This window comes from Trematomus bernacchii, unplaced genomic scaffold (genome assembly GCF_902827165.1).
Source record: "Trematomus bernacchii unplaced genomic scaffold, fTreBer1.1, whole genome shotgun sequence".
Lineage (NCBI taxonomy): Eukaryota > Metazoa > Chordata > Actinopteri > Perciformes > Nototheniidae > Trematomus > Trematomus bernacchii.
In genome coordinates, this window is record NW_022987648.1 from 6,176,796 (window position 1) to 6,200,951 (window position 24,156).

Genomic DNA, 24,156 nt, shown 5'->3' on the forward strand with positions numbered 1-24,156 from the left:
TGCCTTTTATGCTGCTGTAACAAAAACAATTTCCCAATTTGGGATCAATAAAGTACGATCTATCTATCTATCTATCTAATCTAAATGACTAATGTCATCTTTATGACTTTCAGAAAGGACAGGAGACCGACAGGTGCCTATCAATGATTGTCAACTGACAGCACAATTGGGGCGTTCACACCAAGTACTTTTCCCACAGTAGTTCATGAGAACTTTAGTTCATGAGAGCTCTTTTAGTTCTGATGAACTAAAGCAGATCGCGTTCACACCAAAATGAGTTCCTGGGGGTGGATTAGGCAAATGAGCCGCTGACGTCACTTCTTCTTCTTCTGCTTTGGGTTTACTGGCAGGCCGCAAACAACTTCACGGCGAGTACAGTAGGTGGCGGTATGCACCTTAAAGTTGCAATTCGCCAAAAAACCGCTGTATGCTTCTGTTTACCTTCCGACCTCAGACACGGTATGGAGTTGACGTTTTGGTGGTCGTGTTATATAGCTTCGTAACCGAGTTATTTAAGCCAATAACTCAGCCACAAATACAGATCGACCATTCAAATGCAATAGAAATGCTGAGTCGGAGGCGAAGGCGGTTAAGAAGCCTTAATAAAAGGATTGGACCACGAAAAGCACACGCTATGGACAACAGCAATGGTACGTTCATTAAATCACATTAATACTATCTAATGTAGGATTTATGGAGTTATGTAGGGCTAATTTGTGTCTTTGTATGTGTTTCCAGATATGCGGCCTGGTGGGAGAAGGTGGTGCAAACGTACACCAATGTGCAGTGGATCAAAGATTTCCGAATGTCCAAGGGCTCTTCTCAACTCCTCTGTATTCGCCTGGAAGCAACGTTGGGGAGACGCAACCTAAAAAAATCGCCGCGGGGCAAGACACGTGTACAGCCCTTGAGGCATCTGAACAGCATGGAAATTGTAAATTGACAATAAAGCTGATCTTTTGGACAGTGCATTTGGTTCTCTCTTTTATTTACCACAGTCAACAGACACAATTACAATAGTGCAGACGCACCTTAGTGCAAAGATTAAATGTCAGTATCAAAACAGTACTCATACTGTATATTTGTATATTAATATGAGTATATTATTATGTTAAATGTGTGTTAAAGACAATGGGATGAGGTTGAAAGCTCTTTAAAAAGCTTTTGTATATCATCTTTACTGTGATAAATACATACATGTTAAGCATACACACCTGAAGAACTACGTTACACACACACAGGTTAGTCTGTGTACCGCTGCACTGCTGCTGGTTTAAACAAAGACAGTCATGATGCTAGTGCCGTGCATGTAGGTTCTCTTTTATTTATCAGCAGCAGATCAATAAGTGTCAGTAGTATCAAAACAATATAATAACAGTGGCAATATATATATATAATAACAATAGGTAGGCTCAGCAGCAGACACACCTTAGTGCAAAGTTAGGTGTCAGTATTAATAACAGTGGCATATATATATAATCACAATAATACAAAATGAACTGTCCCAGGTGTAGGCAATTTGGGGTGAAGTGTCTTGCCCAGGGACACAACGACATCCTGACTGCAGTGGGGTTTGAACCTGTGCTCCCCTGATCCGAACACCAACGCACCAGACCACTGCACCACACGCCTCCCAACAAGTCATTGTACAGTTTATCAACGATGACAAGTTTTTCTTAATTTTTGTATTGAAGGCCTGTTGGATTTAATCAGCTCGCTTAGCACTGCCAGAAGCCCAGCCTGAAAGGTATTTTGTTGCTCCACCTCGATTCCTGGGCCTTGTGTGAATGCAGCAGCCGTTCGTCGTGCATCTCCTTGGCACGCAGGCCCTCATTCTCCTTGCTGACCATGGCACGGCGGTCCATCGTCATGATGGTGTCAAGGAAACTGTCATCGCGTGCCCACTTTCCTAAGGTGAAATATGCAAGATACAAGATCAGTTTAATCGCAACAACGAGACAACATTGTCCAACATTGGACATGGTGCAGGCAGGAACAGTGTACAAAATGATAACAGAGATGGCAGCAGAGCAGAGTGCACCAGCCACACAGAAGAAACTCCATTAGCTAGAATGGCTGCAGCCATGAGAGCCACAAAGCTGAGCCCCATTGTTCACAATATAACACAATTCCAATAATACCTGAGGTGTTACCACACTGACAAGAATGCAAGTCTGTTGGAATGCTCTAATGGGGATACTATGAGTATATTGGCACCTTAAAGGTAGGGTAGGTAAGTTTGAGAAACCGGCTCGAGATACACTTTTTGTTATATTCCATGGAATGCTCTTAACATCCCGATAGCAATGAATATCTGAAGTGCTTTGACAAAAAATCCATAAAAAAATGTCATCTGTGGAAGCCGTGGTACTGTAAAAAGCACGACCAATCATTTTAGCTGGCCCGGCTAAAATAACTGGATGGCCTACCTGCCTGTCAGCCTTCCATCTGTGCACAAACTTATCTCGTGCCCTCATTGGTCAGAGGGACAAATGAAAGCCTGTGGCCCCTAATGAATGATAAAGGACAAGAGAACAGAAGTCAGACCTTGACACTTCCCTTTATCCAGCCGGCTGTTCGTGATTCACACCGAGGTTAATCACTTTCATTAATCGACTGCTTCTCCAAAGGGCACACCAGCAGCCCCAACAAACACAGAATACTCACATATCCCCTCATCAGCACACACTGAATTATGCAACAGGTGAAGCATGTATTGACAAGGCACCTGCTGATCATTTAAACTGTGGAGCTATTTCAGAGGCTGTTATGTTATACACGTTCCTCCCTAAACCACACTTTGCAGATACATGTCCTGAAAGAGCCACTGTCGAGTGCATTTTTTCTGAAGATGGTATTCATACAATTGGTTTGTTTAACTAAAACTCCCACTGTGAACTATAAAGGTAATTGAAATAGCCCACTGCAACTGACTGAAGAAATGGCAACATTAAATATATGTTTGGCGTGACAAAACAAAAAAACAAATGTATGCCAAATAGAAGTAAGCCAAATAATGAGTGTTTCATGATGCGCTTACGTACAGAACTTCATCAACTTGTTTCTTATATCCCTGTAACATTAGGATAAAAGATAACTAGCTTTTAAGTATACGCTGACATGCTCACAATATTGATGTAGAAAATGTTACCCGTGTTCACTTTCTGACTTAATCATCACTGACATTTCCTTATTAACATTAAACCCAAAGCACAGCTGAGGGTGAGGTGAACACCAGGTTGCTGATGATTGCCCAAAGTAAGGGGACATTTACAACACAGTACAATATACTTTCACACTAGTCCTGTCTAGAAAGTTCTGTTACGGTAGTATTACCAAGTAGAAGTGTCTTAATCCAGGAAGCCTTATAATTTACATAGGTTAGGGAACAGGCCACGCCTCGACCTCACCTCTTATCACCTGCTAAGCCAATTATAGCTACCCAGTCTACATATCGGGCCTTGTTTGTTTCCTATTTCACGAGCGTTAGAAGACACAACTGAACTCACAATTGCAGTATTCAAAACTTGCCAAACACAGAAATACATCAAAAGAATCTACTCACCATGGATCCTGAATGGCAAACTAACCTGCCCAATTTGAATGGCAATGTGTTTGAAACTGGTTATCCCTCGGCCATGACACACACAGACAACAAGACAGCGGAGATCCCTGCACCCAGTGGTTACAACACAGCCCTAGCGGCATCAACACTCAAACTCTCCAAATGAACTTTCCAACAACGGCAGATCCCATCATGAGCAATCTTTCTCACAACAATAACCCAGTCCTTGGATGTTCATCACGGCGCAGTCATGGAGTGATTCGGTAGTCTTCACGTCAACAAACGTAGCCTGGACCGCTGCTAGCCTTCAACGTTTTCTGCCAGGGAAAGGCAGTGTCCTTCCATCGAAACAACAATAAATCACTTCCTCTTTTGTCCCTTTGTGTCACATATCTCTCAGCTTTTTTCACATCCCTCTCAAAACATATCCCGCACATACATCCTCTCATCCCACCATCTTTACATATTTGAGTCACTTACTTATTATCATGGCTTCTGCTCTCCCCTTTTCTCTCAGAGCAGGTATGGCAGCACAAGAGCTATGTCCAGTAGCTTAAGGGGCCCCACCAAATGCTAATCAGGTTGGTGAGTCATAGCCAGCTCCTTCATTTCCAGCTGATCTATCTTCCCCCCCTTCTCCCTCTCCCACCCACATGTTTTATCTTATGGAGTATATAACTACAAGAAAAGTCATCTCAACTCAGCCTTTAGCAATTCCCCGGGAGCAACTAACTCCCCCCCGGGTAGTGCCAGGTAGTACTTCCCCTCCTTCTCCCTCTGTGTCTGATATCCCTCAGAAAATCACAGCTTTATTTTTATCCCTGTGTTTGCAGGCTTCTCCAAAAAATATGATGCACTCACTTCTTGTTCATCCCTTCCTTGCTGTGAGAGATTGTCAGTTGTTTCGTGGGAAACTCATTTGCCATTGTTGAGCGTCCGTGCCTGCAATGTAGTGGCCGGCTAAGTAATTAAATACTCTTCCATGCCATTGGATGGGAGTTGGTAGCCCATTATGACGTTTTCAATGTAAGACAGTAGTGTTAAGTGATGCGCAGGAGAGGATGCGGTCACAAGACGAACAGCGATTGATTCTAACTCGGATGAAAATGGTGGTGTTCAAAAGAAAGAAAAAAAAAAACTGTGAGCTCAAGGCAATACAACAATAGTTATCTTCCGATTGGATTTACTTCCACCGGGGATCCGACTGCACCAACTCTGTTATGCTTGGTGTCATGGTGTGTGGAGAAAGGCTATCCAACAGCGCCATGGTCCCAAACAAGCCTAAAAGTAAAATTAAAAGAAGGTTGAAAAACAGTGCTCTACCCTCCCTTAGCCGCACACAGCTCCTTCACTGCTTTTCTATAGCCAACACAAAAATAAATAAACAATAGCAGCATGGGTTTGATAAAAATTAGAGAACAAGTCATTGTTAACAACCAAATAGTCAAAAAGTACACCCGGCTGCCACTCGTGTGGTGCCTTCAGGTTCATTTAGATTCTCTTTGGTTAATAAGTAGATTTTGTCATACATCCATCCATTCTTGACTCGACGCAAAACACGTACTAACCTTGTTTAAGTAAAGCTTATTCATCACTTACTGTACGTTTTAAGTAGGAAATTCATTTTTTTTAAATTCATTTGTTTACCAGATTTTCCTAGCTTAACATGCATCCAGCATCAAAGCAATTCAACTAGAAAACTTTACCAGTCGGGTTGTCTTCTCAGAATAGCATTTGACACGTTTCCACACTTCACCACACACCTTGAGGGGAAGGCTACAATGCTAAAACAAGGGTTGTGATTAAACCTGGATGGCCCTTAGGTGTTGCCTTAAGGCCCTGACACACCAGGCAGTCACCAGAGAACTCGCCGACATCCGACACCGACAGATCCATCGACGAGTTCTCCTGCGTATTGGCCGTGTGTCGCACTGAAATACACCGCTTTACTACAGCCGAGCACGTACGAACTGCGCATGCGTGAGTGGCAATAACTCTCCTTACCAGCAGGCGGCGGTAGTGTGTATTCGTCATTCAAAATAGGCAACAACCGGAAGACAGAGAAGAAGAACAGACTGATATACAAACAAATAGCGGGTGCCGTTCCATTTTCACTCTCGTCCATCGAAAACATGTTTTAGAATATAAAAATACATGAATGATGAAATGAGCACATAAAGTGCAGACATACTATAAAATCACAGTTAATAGACCTGCATCTGATGATCGCAGTGTTCTGGCGGGTGTGTAGTTTATTGAGTCAGCAATGTAATAATGGCCACTTCTTGCTAAATGTACGATGAGATGAAAAACCGGACTTGACCAAACAAATCATGGAGCTCTCAGCAGAGGACAGCCGGGGACGCTCCCGCCGATATCAGAGATGTCCCTGCTATGTGTGGGAGGTAAGAGAGGACATTTAAATCGTTTGTTTACGTCCCTCACTTCCGTTTCTCTTCTCATTTGCTAGCTGAACAGCTGATCAGAGTGGTTTCTTGGCCCGATAGCTTGTGTCCGACACCCGGCCGATTCAACATGTTGAATCGGCCGGGTGTTGATCGTGAAAGGCCAAATAAGGCGTGTCACGGCCGAGGGTTCGGGACACACCAAATTGACTTTGGGCGACAAGGAACCCGTTTCGCCCAACAACGCAAGACGGCCGATATCGGCCTGGTGTGTCAGGGGCCTTTAGATGTGAAGTTGTAACTAGTCTTCCCTGGGTGACAAAACTTTTCCTGACTGGTGGAACGTGTGGTTGACCCACCACCAGGCCACCAGTACCTCCAGCTCACCATAGTTCTGCTACTCTTCTTTAAACCCCTCAGTTGTAGATCTGTTTGTCCAGTCGACCAGATATAATAAGTGTAGGTAAGATAACGCTCTTCTGTCTTCTGAAATGTCTTTGTCTTCCTTGTTTCAGCCCAATCCAGCTCCCAAGGTCTATCAATATCCTCCACAGAAGCACCTCTTATAACAGCTGAAGAGTCGAAGTGAACACCGGCTGAAGTGTGACGTCAATTCGGACCCTGCTTCCTATCACCTGCCTAAAGCACAGCTCATATCTGACCCCCATTCTACTTTCTTCTGTATTATAGGCTAAGAATAATTATATTCATGCTGTCCTCGACAAAAGGCATACGAGATAAGATTTCTCCTTGTCCAGAGGGTTCTAAAACAGCTTCCTCCTGGCAGCTCACAAACAGCACCCCTTTGTCTTAAATTCACTTGATCTTTTTTGTTCCATATCTATCTGATTTATAGCTGAAATAAATGTGAACTGTGGCCATGAAAGTGCTTATATCCCTGCCGGTAACATGGCTAACTGTTTGTTGCATCGCCAGCCATAAATCAGGCAGCGTTGAGCCTGTCTTGGCCGAAGCCTTTTCAGTTTCATTTACCACTGATAATGCCTGCTGCTCCAGACGGCCTCCAGGGGCCACAGCCAGATCCCTTCATGAATAAGCAGCCCTGCTCTGTCCTCCAGCTGACGCCATCACCTTGGTACTGAGACTGGGAACACAGTGTTATATTAGAAAAGTGCTGACATAAAGATGGGGAAGAAAGCCTATTTCACAAGGCATCAAGAGGGCATGATTTTGTTTTTTAAACTTAATGATTTTGCTCAAGAACACATCAGCAGTAATTGGAAATATCTGTGATGTGAGGCAATTATTGATATGGTATGCTCATTGTTGAGTTGAGCTTTGCAGATGGATAGTGGTTCCTTATGAGCAGTAAAAAGGCATCACAACCTATAATACTGCATTCAAATCAATCTCCATGAAAAGCTGTTGATCATATATTGTAATTGTAGTCATGTCTGGAACAACAAATAAAAGCCATCCCCTCAGATTGATGGCATTAATGGGGTACGGTACAAAAGAAAAAACTAATAAAAAGAGTGCGATGCTTAAAGCAACTAGTAATAATTAATGTGAACAGCGTTTTCTTTATATTATCATTTATCACAGTGGATGACAAAAGTATTGTATGAAAGTACAAAACAAAAAGTATTTACAACAAGCATAAGTAATAATTCACATAAAAGGAGGAAAAAGACAAGAAGATGTAACTCTTACTCTTTCCTAGTGGAAACAAGACAAGCTCTTGTAAAAAGTGCTCTGACTGCGAGATTTCCACTTTGTCCGAACACAAAGCCCACTCAAAAAGCTTTACTGCCTGCATGAAATAAAACACATTTTGGATCAACTTCAAAGACCTTTCTTACATTCAGACAGTGCTCAGTAAATTGCAACATTTAAGTTATTGAAGTTATTCCAGATGGATTTCTGGAATTCATTACAACATGAACAGAACTGTGGAATAAAGCCATTTGATTATCTGTCCAGCAAACAAATGGCATGAGTGTGGCTTCTTTGTGTCCAACATTGAGCCAAAAATGTATTAAACGCATTCATTCACTTCAGTTCCAATCCAGTGGCCATGTCAAGGCCTGAACGTGCATTCTGTCCTCTTTCTTTAATAACTGCCCACTCCAACACCCATCTGCGTCCTGTTGGAGCGAAGCAGGCACAATAAAAGCCCAATAAAAGACACTTCATACACTTGCCTTTACAGCTTTCATATTGCTACCCCTGGCTCTGTACTGCACAGTCATAAATATCAATCCTTATTACATAACAAGTCATTGAAGGTGGATTGTGTCCCTTTGAGTGACTGGGTTACGCCAAAATGAAGCATCTAATGCAGCCAATGAGATCATTGCTCAGGCACTAGAGTCATAATAACCCAGCAGGATATTCTATGTGTTGCATTAGACTGGGTTTCATGTTTTCAGAGGAAGCTGTAGAGCCCCGAGTACGAGTCCTTCTACAGTCATACTGTCAACACAAGCATGGTCAAATACAATTCAATATCAGGGTACTCTAATTACTTAAGTCTAATCACATTAAAACAACTTATATACACTACAAATTAATGGGTTCAAATGGCCATTTTTGCAGGGAAAAAAAGTATACCGTCAAAAGTGTTATAGATCAGTTTCATTTATAATGGTTGTCTAAAAGATAATCATAAATGATCACAGTTGCAATGAGTATATTTCAAATTGTTACTGTGGAAACACAATATTCCTTTATTTGTATGTATTATATGAAACGCTCTTTTTGCCATAGCTTCCATACTGTATTATGTGTAAAAACACAGCAGATCCTAAACAGCGTGCACTAGTTTCATTATCATTCAGTGTAAATAAGAATTTGTTCTTAATTGATTTTCCTGGCTAAATAAAGGTTCTACTACTACTACAGTGCAGAAATATGCATAAGTTACAGCAAATAATAAACATCTAATGTAATAATGCTCAAGAGTGCTTCTCCAAGGTAGTAACATTTTAAATAGTTAATGCCATGCTCTATACATAAAAAAAGTATCCTCCGATGTTCGTGTTTCCGTCGGGGGAGAGCTGTGATTCTTTCCTAGCTGCTGGTGGCCATGTTTGCTTGTCAGAAGCATTTGTTTTCCTGCAGAGAGCGAGCACACAGCTACACCAGAAGGTCTGTTTTGTAGTTGGAATTCATCCCTGATTTGAAACTGGAAGATGCAGGCACATGGCCAAGTGCAAATAACAGGCAGGTTGTTGTGAAGGATGGGTAATGAGAATTTGAATACAATATCTGTTTCATGAGGAAATTACCAGCAAATGATTTAAGCACCTTACATTCAGAAAGGCATGTCCCAGAACCAGACGATGGCATAACACATGCTGTAGGCGTTATTTTTATGAAAATTGTGCAAAATGTCCATCTGTCTAACACACTGCTTGGGAGCCAGATATTTCAACCATCACTGGCCGTACAATCATACAATTTGTTTATTGCAACTTATCAACTAGTCAACAAGATTATCATAACGTAATTATTTGTAAGATTAATTTGACAGGAGTAGGCCACATGCCCTAAAAGGATATCATTATACTACAAAGGATGTTTGCCTTCAAGATATTTGTTACCATATCAAACAGTTGAAAGCTCCAGAAAAAAACTCCTAAAGTGACTTTGAGCAGACAATATTTTGTGAAATGCTGAATGAAATGTTGCTTTTAGCCATAAAACCCGCTGCTGTGCATTGCAACATTCTCAATATAATGACATGACATTTTTAGCTTTTTGTCCAGTTAAAAACAACCCTGGATTCCGCTTTAAAAAGAGGACACCTGTTATTGAAAAAACCTATTTCAAATCAAGGTCCACTTGTTTTTCCAGAGCTTTCAGCACTATGGCAGGGTCCTTGTCGGGGGATAGATTTTGTCTGAGATTAACCGCTTTGATTCTATCCATGGCACTTTACTTGCGTTGAATTAAATGAAATAAACATTACAACTCCAAATCATGGTCCACTAACCATCTTTTTCCATATCCATTAGATAGCAAACTGTTCAAAACTGTGATATTGTGGAAAGCTCCAGAAAAAGGAACAAAATGTGGGCCGAATTTAGCATGGTTTAGTTTCTTTTTCCAAAGTCAAGGTCTGTTACATCCATGACCTTTAGTCTCTAATGGTTTTGAAATTGTATGTGTTGTGATATTTAAATATGTTTATGCATTAAGCACTTAATACAATCTCTACATAGAATTGTACAAGGAGGTATAAACTCTGCAGACTTTAATTAATGAAGTCACTGGGCAAAGTAAATAAATATCAAGGGAAACAAGGCATGAAATGGCTTTTTATAGAAGCAGCGGGACTTCCTGTCAGTTTAATAACGTACATGCATCATCACAGGAAGAACAATAGCATGACGGCTTACTCCACCCAAATGTGCAGGAAACATAGTATAGCGATTTGTGATAGACTATATTTAAATAAAGTCACTTGACTTGTGTTTATTAGTTTGATGGTCAATGGCTATAAAATAACTCATTTATGAAAACTTGCTATTATTGACCTTGGAAACAGAATGTATTGTGAGCAATGCTAAATTGTTGTCTAGGACTAGGAGATTAAAGGTGGGGTAGGTACATTTGAGAAACCGGCTCGAGATACACTTGTTATATTCCATGGAATGCTCTTAACATCCCGATAGCAATGAATATCTTAAGTGCTTTGACAAAAAAATCCATTAAAAAATGTCATCTGTGGAAGCCGTAGTACTGTAAAAAGTACGACCAATCATTTTAGCCGGCCCGGCTAAAATAACTGGATGGCCTACCTGCCTGTCAGCCTTCCATCTGTGCACAAACTTATCTCGTGCCCTCATTGGTCATGTGCGCGTTCGTGTGTGTTGGAGGAGGGGCTCTGTAAGGAAGTCTGAAGGAAGGGGCAGATTTTCTCCAAAATCACCTACCCCACCTTTAATCTAATCTAATTTCAATTTAATTGTTTTCACAAACATGAACAAGTTTATTATATATGTTTTTCTTATTGCTTGGGTAGGTATCAACCAATATAGGAGAAACAAGCAAAATAAGCTATTTAAAAAACTATCCAATGGAAAACCCAGCCTAAACTTCTATCAAATTAGCCATTAGCACTACCCTCCAAAAGTGGCTACATGTATTTGCAAGAGCCATATTAATGAAGGGTCATGTCAAGTTCAAGCTGTCACAACAATTGTGTGTTATTAACAGTACGTCAGCTAGGTCACTACTGGGAGTTAAACACTTCGGTAACTTTAGTATTAGACTAAGCTCCTGAAGAATAGAAGGCAACGCGAAGAATCCATCCCATCATGATTCACTTCAAAAACTCCCCGAATAATTCATAAATGAACGTAAACAAGGAACAGGACCAAGGAAAGGTATTCTAACACTGGCCAGAAACCAATGTTTGGATGTGAATATTGCCTCCCCATACATAGAAAATATCGACTTTCCAGACTGCATTGCCCTTACACAGTGACACCCTTGAGCTGAGGGGAATGATGAGAGCAGGTTTTACATTCAGGGAGCATCCAGGGGCACGTCCAAGTCACAGCTCCAACACTGGACTCTATTCATCCAGAACATCCAGCAGTTTGGAGCCGGGTGGAAGGGAGGCTGCACAGAGGAGGGGGGTGTTGATCGTTCACTGCTCTGAACTTTACACCTCATTTCTTCCAATGATTTCACATTTTGGATTTAATCAACTGCAAAGTATATCTGGCATCACTCCACAGCTCAGCTATCTGCCTTCTGCTCATTCATAGCATTAATTGATGCATTGCATTAAATAGCAGGATTTTTATTCTGACAGCAGTGTGGAGCTGGGTGACACAGGAAGAGCTGATGTGAGAGAACAGACCCTTGAAACAGTCGAGTTGTGTGCACATGAGGAGGACAGAAGAATATCAAGAGCATCCCAGCAGGGCCTCTTCACTACTGATTCAAATACATTGAAGCAGTTTAAAATGAAAATTTTACAAAAGCAACAACAAGACTCAAGCACTTTAGCCACTCTTTCATGTCTCCTGTTTCACAAAAACAGGGTGGTATAAGGTCCCAAAAGTTGAAATTGTGTGGCTTAAGTGCATGAAGTCATAATAACAACAAAGTATATCTTATCTTATATGGAGCATAGTTGTCAAACTAAAGGCACGTGGGCCCATTCGACCCAGCATCTCACTGTACAGTATGTGGCACCGATAGCTTGCAAAGAATATAATCTGTTTATCATACAATCCTGCTTTACAGAATAACGTAATGTCCATAAACTAGTATTCAACAATGTATCTTGATTTTGAAACCTGCGCACTGAAGTGTCTTAACAACGACATTTCGAGCAGCGGCACTCTAGTTATTACAAGTTATCATCAAATAAATAAATACAAAATTAAAATACTTACACATAAAAATACAAATATCTAATCCTGGGTGTAAATAGCATTGTTGACTATGGACACCTGGGTGCATTTTGTTGAAATGCTATATACACCCAGGTGCAAATGGCCACATTGGCAATAGCACCCTTGGTGTTAATATCGTTGTTAGCTATGAACATTTGGGTGTAAATATCATCTGCCAAATGTGGATAACCAAGTTGTAAAAGTGTATTACAAAGGGCGGAACTTCCTGTGTAATCTGGGTATATCCTGGTCAGATGCCTCGGCAGGTCCCACACAAACATCCTGTTACAACCACACATGCTTTATGCAGGCACGACACTATCAAAACCTGCAGAGGGCAAATTAGTCATAGCAGAGAACATGTTTGATCGCAGCGACGATCCTGTGTCACGGTGGGGAAATTACAGTCCTTCTGCAGCTGATAGGATCATAGCCTCGCTCTGAGGTGAGATGAAACAACAATACACCCAGCCACACTTTGGCTGAACAGCAAACAATGGAGAGTGAAAACCTGGCTCATTGTGGGAATGAAAGGAGGCGAGCTGTAGATAGGTCAATCAGCTTAGGAACAATAGCACGACCTGCAGGAGACGGACTGAACACTCCCAGCACATCGTGTCCACAGGAAACAATGCAGAGCCTGATGCTATCACGTCAGTCCCTGCTCCACTGAGAGACAGCCTGTTACGGATCTTTGAAATGTACAAAAATACCCTACCAATAAACAGGTGTATGCTTTTGGATTGGGAAAACATGGAGTGAAAATATATCATCTTTTTAACCTTTATTTGTGTTGGGAATAATGACTTAAGCTCACACAGAAACCCAGTAACAACCCTAGAGTTTCCTACAGACAGATGGGATGGGATTACTGAAGGGAGACAACGACTGAGTTGCTACAAATTCATTAAAGAAATGTGCTTTCTTTGAAAAATGCTGCAGAAGGAAACACAACCTGATGTAATCTGATCTCATTGAGAAAACAACCGTGGCATCAGCTAAACAAAAACAGAGTGGCGAACATCTGCTCTCATTGTGCTCGCAGGAGAAAATGACGGAGAAACGATGTTAATGCTGAGGAATGATTTGGAGGAATTTGCATGTGTGAGTGCACAGTTTCCAAGAAGGATCTGTGTTTTAAGCCGGAGGAAGTGATCCCAAAAATAAAAGTGTAACTAAAAATGTATTAAACCCTTCAGGTTCAGCCTCACAAAGCCGGTCGACATCTCACATGCAGTTTTTCTATTTCTTTGGACAAATTATTTGATTGATTAGATGATCTTGGGCTCTCAAGAAATCCCTGTGAACAGCTATTTCAAAAACGTGTCACAGACATGAAACTAAGTATTATTCTGAATCTTCAGTGACTTTTTCTCTCCTTTATCTTAGGATTCATTCAGAAACTTCTTTTGATGAACAGTTCAAAAGATTTGGTTTGTATCAGAAAAAACTACTGTTGGTTTTAACATGACATAACCAAGTGACAAAAGTAACTGGCGATAACTGGCGAGCCATGGGAGACTGACGAGGGAACAGACAATAGTTTGATCAATATCAATTTATATTTTAAACATGTTACTTTGATAGTTGTCAACCATCTCTTCAAAACGTATGACATCGGTGGACTTGTGCTGGCAGATGAGCTTCGGTGACACAGAACTGGTTGAAAAATGCTAAATATATATTTATTTATGGTGTTTGAGACAGGACATTGTTAGCCTAGCTTAGCATAAAGCCTGGAGGCAAGGAGAAAGAGGAGAATAATCGGCAGACTTTTTTTTTATAAATGGTAGAACATACTGAAGAATATTCATTACAGTTTGCTAGAGTTGAAAGTATTTGTTTTAAATGTCTCCAACCAGAAGTGCATTTACATTATGATTGTATTTTCAGTTACCTTTTTCTCAGCACCTTTTCACCTGAAAATCCTACTCTATAGAATGTAGCATGCTTATTTCTGAGTTTTTGTTGGCAGCGCCAGACATGTTTGATGGATATAGTTCCTTCACTGCAGTTTTCAGACGGAATCCAACAGCAAGCTTGAGCTGTTTCGATCACAGTTCCATCACAGCTGTATGTGGGCTGGCTTTCCTCCCTCTCTGCTCACACTCAGCTGCCCTCTCCACACTTTTAAAAACGCATGTGTAATTTCAGGGATGAACAAGCATGAAACATATGGGCGGAGGGGGCTTCTTTATAGATTGGCATTGTTTATGAAAAGCATTTTCATCCAAAGTGTCCACAAACAAGAGAACAGCAGAAAGTGTTTTTATGACTCTAAAATGAGCTACTTGACTAGAGATGATACTTTCTGACAGTAATATTAATCTCATATCTCAATTAAAGAGGCCCTATTGTGCTTTTTAAAGTCTCCCCATTCCTGTGGATTGGTATATAGGTTTTTTGTAATGTAATGTAAATGGTCTGCAGAGGCTGAAATCCCTGTATTCCCTCATGAGGGAGTTTCTCTCCCACACACTCCCCCTGCCTGAAACACCTCTATTGGACTTTTTAGATTACTTCCGTAACACTCGCGTGTCACTACATAACATTCTCACTTCTATTGGCTAGCGCTCAAACTTCGGTACATAATTAAGCGGTTGACCAATCACAACAGAGCCAGCCAGCTAACCAATCAGAGCAGACTGGGCTCTGGTTTCAGACAGAGGGTGCAAAGAGGTGCTGCAGCACAGGCAGTATGAGAAAAATAAAGGATATTAAGGCATGGAAACATGTGACAGAAGGGTCACAAAATACAAAAATAGGTTTTTGCATATGGGTTTAGAATGAAAATAATTAGAAATGTGGAATTATTTTGGAGTTGATATAAGAGTTGATTTAAGCTGAAACAATTATGTTTGAGTATTTGAGCCTGTGTTTTTTTTGTAATATATATTTCTAAGAAAATGTACACAATGATACATACATAGCCCAAAAGTGAGAACGCATGAGTATAAAGGGACAATTAAAATAGCCGCGCGCGCGCGCGCACACACACACACACACACACACACACACACACACACACACACACACACACACACACACACACACACACACACACACACACACACACACACACACACACACACACACACACACACACACACACACACACACACACACACACACACACACACACACACACACACACACACACACACACACACCACACACACACACACACACACACACACACAACACACACACACACACACACACACACACACACACACACACACACACACACACACACACACACACACACACACACACACACACACACACACACACACACACACACACACACACACACCCATCAATTCTCCCTGTGCAGGCGTTCAGCTTGAGCATTTATCAAGGTGGATGAGCAGCGCAGAGCAGAACAACACACTCCTCACTCCTCTCCGTCTGCATCTTGTTTCCGTGACTCCACCTCCTCTCCTGCGCTCACTCCTCTTCCCTCCATCTGTTGCACTCACTCACTCCGCATACCTCACTCCTTCTCTATTCTCCATCCAATAATTAGGGCTCTGTCCAATCACAATCCTGGGAAACTGCACTTTTGTAATTCTTCCTCTGCCTTATAGTCCTAAAGCATTTTGGGGTTTTTTCTCAGGCATTTCACACTTTCCTTAAGAAACTGCCAACATAATAATTGCTAAGTCTTGCATTATAAGATATAAACATAATACAAAGAAATGCAAACACATGGGCTGCCACCCAAACAGCCTAAGAGCTGAGACTCAATATGCAATACTTCAACCCTTGCAGCAACAAGACTGCACCTTCAGTTTTCATGACTCATATCACCCATGTAATGTAATGTATTATAATACACAGTGTTTAGTTGACTTACAATTTAACGTGCTATTGATAGAATGCATGTTGCATGGTGAAAGCATGAATACAAGACAGACCATCAGCAGGTTGCACATGCATTTAAATCAAATGCATCAACACTCACTTTAAAGTGTAAATCATGTTACCAATGCATACTGTGGATTATAATGTAAAAATCAAAGCATGATCACACTGCATGAGACTCTGAACAGAGAGCAAAGACATGTCTTTGCAAATAAAGCTGTTTTACACAGGTTTGATAGATAATTCTTATTTTTTATATAATAACATGAATTTAATGATACTTTTACCAATCTGCATGTAAAAATATGCAGATTGGAAATATGTGGTAATCATACAGAATACAAAATGACTCAAGACGAATAGGCAAACTATTCAAATCGACTTGTTATTCATTAAAAACAGCATACCTTTCAATAAAGCTTCTGCAGCTCAAAACGCACCTGTTAAAGTTGACTCTTTAAAGAAAAAACATGATTTTTTTTACCACAGAATATGGCATTTTGCGGACAAACAATGTATAGATCTGGGTGTCTTTTAGTCAGTTTCAGTGTGAATGTTGACGGACTTGTGTGAATATATAATTCAGTGTCAGTCTGCACACATGTCACAGCTGCATTTCTGACAAAAGCACAACAGTGAAAGATGCCATAACTCACCATGTTCTAGGGATTCCGGGACCTTCTCACTTCGGAAAAAGATGCTGAAGACCAGCAGAGCAGGGAGGTCCCCAGATCAGATACAGTTCAGAAAAGAGTCTCCTAATTCCTCCAGTTCCGCAACACTTGCTCTAATCCCCCCGAGGTGAGATGGATAAAAGAGGTCCGTAAAAAAGCTCTGGGACCAGAGTCAGGCCGGCAGACCCCGCGCCGCTGGGGGAGAAATCTCTCTAGTCCGTTAGAGTCCCCGGTAACACAGCTGTATCAGACTGCTCCCGGTCCGTCCGCGGCTCCTCTCTCACAGAGCAGCATCCCAAACAGTTCCTCCGTACACACCCTCGGGAAGAGTCGGCCACACTCGGCTGTTTCCGGATAGCAAGGACTAAGGCTGTCAATGACGTCCAAGCTATTGTTGTAAATGGATGAGCTTGTGTTTGTAGCCTACTGCATTATTTTTGAAAATGCATCAAAAGATGTGTAATGAGATACAATTGTGCGAATGTTTTAAAATGTTATATTTTCATTGCACAATATGCACAAATCAGACTGTTCACTCTTAAGCAGTAAGATTTTGAAATCAAAGTATAATGATATGGAATAAAAACGAATTGTTATGAAAAGGATTAATGAATAATTGCTGAATTTGTTGAGTTTGAATACGTTAATTTAATATCTTTTTACAATGCTTTGGTTAACTTATAGCTTAAATTCCAACCAATGTATTTGACTTTTTTTTTTATTTGTCTTGTTTATTCTATTTAGGCCTACACATGTTGGGAATTCGATTTCTCACAGCTCTGAATTTATTAAACAAATCGTTTCTTATAAATAGATATGAGCAGGAGTAGGCTGAACGCACCTTTATTTAAGGTTAAATCCAGGTGAGGCAAGGTAAGACCGAGCAGAACCTTTCCACACAGGCACACCAGAATCAAACAGTGACTGACCAAAGAAACAGGACTTAAATGAAAGCAGGTCTAATCACATAAAAGAGACACAGCTGGTGAGGGGAGGCCAAAACACAAGGCAGCAGGTGATTGGACACAGGTATCAGGGTGGGGCAAACAATTACAAAAAGGCACGAAAACACAGAAACAGGAAGTAAGAGAGGCATTAAGGAGTGTATTTTTGCAAAATGAAACGGGAGACAAAAAATCAAGTGAATGCGTTTGCTATATCTTGAATAATGTTACTAGCAAAATGGTCTATTAATCCGCCACTGAAGATAGTCCCTAACAAATGCCCTATTTTCTCTTGTGGCTTGAGCCCATTAATGCAAATGATGAGAATGTTCATATTTGTCCATCTTGCCTCTTCCTCTCTGAGTTTCTCTGCTCTCTCTCTCGTTCACTGTGTCAATCAAGCTGCTGAATTCCTGCTGTGGGGTGATTGGCCTGAGGGAGTCATCATCTGAGTAAAACTTCACAGAGGAAGTGGAACATGAAATGAAAGAGCAATGATGATGACTAATATGACTAACAGACTGCTGTGTTCAGTGGGCTTGTTTGTCTTTATACTGTACTGACCTGACCTTAACTGTGTTATTTGTCAGTGTTGGACTTGTGGTGCCAATGTATCTCACAGATGTGTAGGTGTTTAGTGCCCAGTGTTGCTCACTGCCATGCTAATCTGTTGATGCGGTGTGCTTGACACCATTGCCCAAGTAAGAAAAACATATTTTATAATGAAGACTTCTACCTTGACCTTTACATTCTTATTGCAAAATGTTAGTCTGCAGGAAATTAAATGATGTTCAGGACAGATTTTGGATATGGAGGAAAGATAGTGGAGCAGCAGTGTATCAATATGATCTTATCATATTTTCATTGTTGTATCATTATAGAAAGTAGCGTGAAGATAAGGGTCCGACCTAGGATTCAAGGCCCTAAGCAAGACTTGGTTTGTGGCCCAGGGCTTGTTGGGATGCCACACCTTGCAGATGAGAAATACCTTGATCTATATGTTGTTCCTTTCCCTTGTCTGGATGATTAAATATAAGCCTGTCATGGCGAAAAAGCAGCACTTGTTTTTGTGTATTTATCGTTCTTTCGACATATTTGTTCAATGAAAAGTGACAAAAACAAATGTTGGTGTCAGATTTAAAGTTAATAAAAAGTACATTTAAAATGGAGTCAGAGCAAATAATGTGAAATAACACCAATAGAACAAAAAGGGAAACATTCTGCGCCCTACAAACCTTTGTCAGAAGGAACATTTTCCCACCTCATTAAGGAAACAATGGATCAACCTTTACGAAAGGAGATAATGCCATACCAGGATTCCTTCAATCAATCAATCAATCAATCAATCAATCAATCAATCAATCAATCAATGTTTATTCATATAGCCCAATATCACAAATGTTACATTTGTCTCAGTGGACTTCACAGTTTGTACAGAATATCAGTATGACAATACGACACCCTCTGTCCTTAGACCCTCACATCGTACAAGGAAAAACTTCCAGAGAAAAACCCACAGTTTAAAGGGGAACATGGGAGAAACCTCAGGGAGAGCAACAGAGGAGGGATCCCTCTCCCAGGATGGACAGACGTGCAATAGATGCCGTGTGTAAATCGAAGAGATAATACATTTTACAGCATAGGTAGACCAAATGTTTGGAAATGCATGTGTCTACAATAAGAACATGAATCCACGAGGATGTCAACAATCCTGTGGGAGCCATCAGGGAAGTAGTACGATGAGAGTCAGGCAGGACCGCAGAGACAGGTTCAGCCACGACTCGAAATCCAGGCCTCAAATCCAGAACTCAGGATAGAGGATCCAGGACACAGGACCGCAGCAGCAGGATCAGCCTCGACTCAGGATCCCAGTGTAGATAGACAGCAAAAAGAAATTTGGGGGAAGCTGGGTTATTGGGAACATGAGAGTACACAGGTACAGACAGACAGAAGGAAGAAGTAAGGTGTCCCCCGACAGTCTAAGCCTATAGCAGCTAAACTAACGTGTCTACGTACATGGATTCCTTGCAGCATATATAAAAAAAGGTCAAGTTGCCAAATGACATATGCTAAATAAAAGCAACAGAGTCAACAGTATACATTAACAGTGAATAGAAATATGTTTGATATGTGGAATAGCAAGAAAATAATCCAAATCACTTTGGAATAGCCCCAAAGGTATTCTCTTAAAGGAAAATATGTTTCTTTACCTGGTCATTGATTTAAAGCTTGTTGAGTATGAACATTAACATCATTAACACAGTAACAGAGTGTCTTATAATATACATATATATTTACCATGTTTCATTTATGTGCCGTATATATACAGTATATATACAGGGTTCTTACACCTTTTCGAAAGTCAAATTCAAGCACTTTTCAAGCATTTTCAAGGTGCATTTTCAAGCTTTTCAAGCATTTTACAGCTGTTGTAAATTACATATTTATATACACATACTTATACTCAAATGATTATTTCCCTACCTCACATTAAATCAGATGTTCTTTATGCTATAAACAACCAAATGTGTGTTTCATAATAGCATTCTACATGAGGATGAAAAATTAAAATGTTTAGAAAAGAAAACTAAGTTTAATATTTCAAAATGAGTGACCCATCTGTACGTAGACTGGGCATCCCATATAACCTGGCTGAGCCAATATAAAACAATCAGCCAAATAACTTTTCAATACATTATTGATTACTATTTTTGAGGTACTTTTAGGTTGGCAGTAAACATAAGTCAGAGGTAAATGGTGTACTTTTACTCCTCTACATGTATTTAATACCTTTAGTTACTTTGCAGATGTGGATGAATGATGTGAAGTATAATAAAGTGTTAAATCAGACTTTAGTTCCACCTGGAGTAAATTCACAAGCTACTCTGCAGTATACAAAGTCATTCAAACTAGCTGCACCTTTACCAGCTTTGAGAACACTTTCATGATCAATCATAATAAAACATATCATATACAATTATTAGGGATGCTCCGATCGCCAATTTTGGGGCCGATCACCGGAATCAGTATCGGCCGATACCGATCGCCGATCCGATCGAGTGGGCGGGGCCTATGGGGATCTTCCATTTAATGTGATGTTTAAAACTCAGTTAATGGGGCTCATTCACTGGCGCTTCCACAAACCAACCAACCAACATAATTATTACATTCAAATGAAGTACATTATTCAAGTTTACATTAACTTTGGATAATAACACGGGAGAAATGAGCGGAAGCACTCTTTTCCTCTCTCCCTCTCTCTCTCCTGACAGCCCGTCAGTATCTCCTGCAGCTCACTGATCCAGTAATGAGCGACCCGACAGTGAAGAATAAATATATTTATAACTAGTTTAGCTTGTTCCAGAGGTAGATCAAATAGCTAAGTGTGTTAGGTCTAACTCTTAATGTGTGTTCTGCTCCGCTCACCGGTCCGTCACAGCGGGTGGAGCTGCAGGATTTCTGCTTCACACACACGTTGCATACCGCTATTTTATTGTCATTTTCGGACACTTAAAATACTGCCAGACTAGTGAAGCCATTTTGGCGAGCTTGTTTTGCCGCGCACAGAGAAAAGTGTCATGTATTTTACATGCAACGATAGCCTAATCTAAAATGCTCTACTATGGCGTACCTTTCGTGTGGTGTGTCGCTCGTCAGCGCAGACTCTCGCATCGTTATTGTTGCACACTTTGCAGGAGGCTACTCTTGGGCTTCGCTTGACCCTCGTCTTAGCCATGGCTTGTATTTGTCTTCTGCTAGCCAACGCTCGTTGAAACGGCAACCTCCTGGCATACTGTCATCTATCACTCTCATCAGAATGCCCAGGTCACACACGTAACAAAAACACTTGCCGGTCACGCGCATTGCGCGGGAAGGCTGGAGCGGAGCTGTTTTATGTAAAAGCGAAGCAATTAACCGCTCCGACTTCTTCATTTTCTTTTAATCTAAAAAGCGAAGTAAAGCATTTACAATTTCAAGCACTATATCCAAAATTCAAGCACCATTCCCAAAATTCAAGCACTTTTCAAACCTTGAAAACACCTCGTACAATTTCAAGCATTTTCAAGGATTTCCAGCACCCGTACGCACCCTGTATATATCTTTAGTACTATATTTCGTGTCTTTCTCTAATAATGTGTTCCACATCCTTTAATGTGTGATAACGCTGACAAAGATTGGATTAACTTTAACCCCAATAACTATATACAATACAGTCTATAGGTAAAACTACAGAAGAAGAATTCAGGTGACACGTGTAGCCGGTTCAAATTCCTGTTAATTCAGTTGATAATATTCTCTTGTTGCTCTAACTTACCTTTGAACTGATTTTAAAACAAGTCAAACTGACACGCTGCAGACCGATATGTCTGCGCTATATAATCATGTATGTATGTTGTACGCATGCTGCATGTGTGCTAATATGTTTTAACCTCTGACTTGAATTAAAGGTGGGGTAGGTAAGTTTGAGAAACCGGCTCGAGATCGCTAGAATTTGAAAATACACAACCGGAGAAAATCTGCCTCTTCCTTATAGAGCCCCTCCTCCAACACACACGAACGCGCACATGACCAATGAGGGCACGAGATAAGTTTTGTGCACAGATGGAAGGCTGACAGGCAGGTAGGCCATCCAGTTATTTTAGCCAGCCCGGCTAAAATGATTGGTCGTACTTTTTACAGTACTACGGCTTCCACAGATGACATTTTTTTATGGATTTTTGTCAAAGCACTTAAGATATTCATTGCTATCGGGATGTTAAGAGCATTCCATGGAATATAACAAAAAGTGTATCTCGAGCCGGTTTCTCAAACTTACCTACTTTAAGTGTTATTTTATATTCAGTTTGTCTTGTGATGTGTACTAAAATAAAAATCACTTTGAGCTGCATCCTGTGTGTGAAAAGTGCTATACTGTAAATCAAGGAACCGTTAAAAAGCTTAGTGAAACATAACATAAGTGTGTAAAGTAATGTATACTGTGCGCACTGATGCTGACAAGTAGTGTTACTAGTACTATAAATAATATGGACATTTATCTTATACAATTAAAAATATATTAAATACGTAACATGGGCATCTGTATTTCTTTTACTGATAATCTCTCAGAAATATTTTAAACTGCACAAAGATTTGGCCGTTTCTGAGGATTAGGGGATAAACTCATGCTTATATTAAATGTTTTATTTCTCAAATCTTTATCATTTTTAGTATAAGAAGTAAGAGCCTAAAATAATTCCTGGTAGTATGCTATGCTGAGACCTACTATATTTTACGTCAAAATAATATCAGTTAAGCAGCCTGAATGCAATCTTACAGGATCCCTAAATAAAGCTTTTGCTGGGAATAAGGTAAAGGGGAAATTAAATGAAATTAAGTTGCATGAACTTCAATGTTTTATAAAAAACACCAACTGTCAGGAAGAGACTTAACAGACTGGTAAAGAAGGCCAGCTCTGTTCTGGGGAGTCCTCTGGACACTGTGGAGGTGGTGGGAGACAGGAGAATGGCAGCCAAGCTCTCATCCCTGCTGGACAACGTGTCGTGTCTCCCCCCCTCCATGACACCCTGTCCGCACTGTGCAGCTCCTTCAGTGACAGGCTCCTGCACCCCTTCCACCATCCTTCCTTCCTGCAGCGGTCAGGCTGTACACCAACCATGGCCCCTGGTAGACCCCCACACACATATAACAACAAAGACTATAACAGTCCTGCAATATTACTATGTGCAATATATATTTACCTTAAGATAGCTGTGCAATATATATACTTGCACCTTTAAAATGTCACCTGGCTGCTATACCGCTTAACTGTTACTGGTACTCGATGTGTTTTTTAAATTGTGTCATTTATTTTGTATCTTTAATATTGTTATGCATGCTTGTTGGTTAATCTTTTGGGCTTTTTACTTGCTTTAACAAATGTAAATGTCTCCTCTGTGGGAAGAATGAAGGCATTCTGATTCTGATTCTAACTCTGATTCCGGTGATCTGGAACACTTTACATTCCGGAACACAGAGGAAGACAGAGGCTAGGTTCTGAAGCCAGTCTACTCACTGCACCACAACTGAGAAACATTATGTACGTTGGTACCTGTGAACTTCAGACTCCAAATATTTTACTAAACAAGAGATAATTCAACAAAGAAACAGCTTGTGGGCATCAGGAAGATTGAAATACATCACTGAAGTAAGGCTTGGTGGATCTTTCCTTCAAAACAGACGACCAAGTCCATCATGGATCTTTGGTCCAAGCAACGCCTGAAAAAGGCTCAGACGATGGTAAGATACTCTTCTCGGTTTCAGCTATTTCAAACGCAAAATGATATT

At 40.6% G+C, this 24,156-nt stretch overlaps 1 protein-coding gene across 1 annotated transcript in view; it reads right to left on the bottom strand.

The window, feature by feature from the left end:
* The window catches only part of hibch (3-hydroxyisobutyryl-CoA hydrolase), a 56,358-nt gene extending 39,316 nt beyond the window's left edge, over positions 1-17,042 (bottom strand). Inside the window, 1 exon segment of the mRNA XM_034134688.1 lies at positions 16,871-17,042. The gene's annotated coding sequence lies outside the window, so the exon portion shown is untranslated.
* Positions 17,043-24,156: the final 7,114 nt, after the last annotated feature.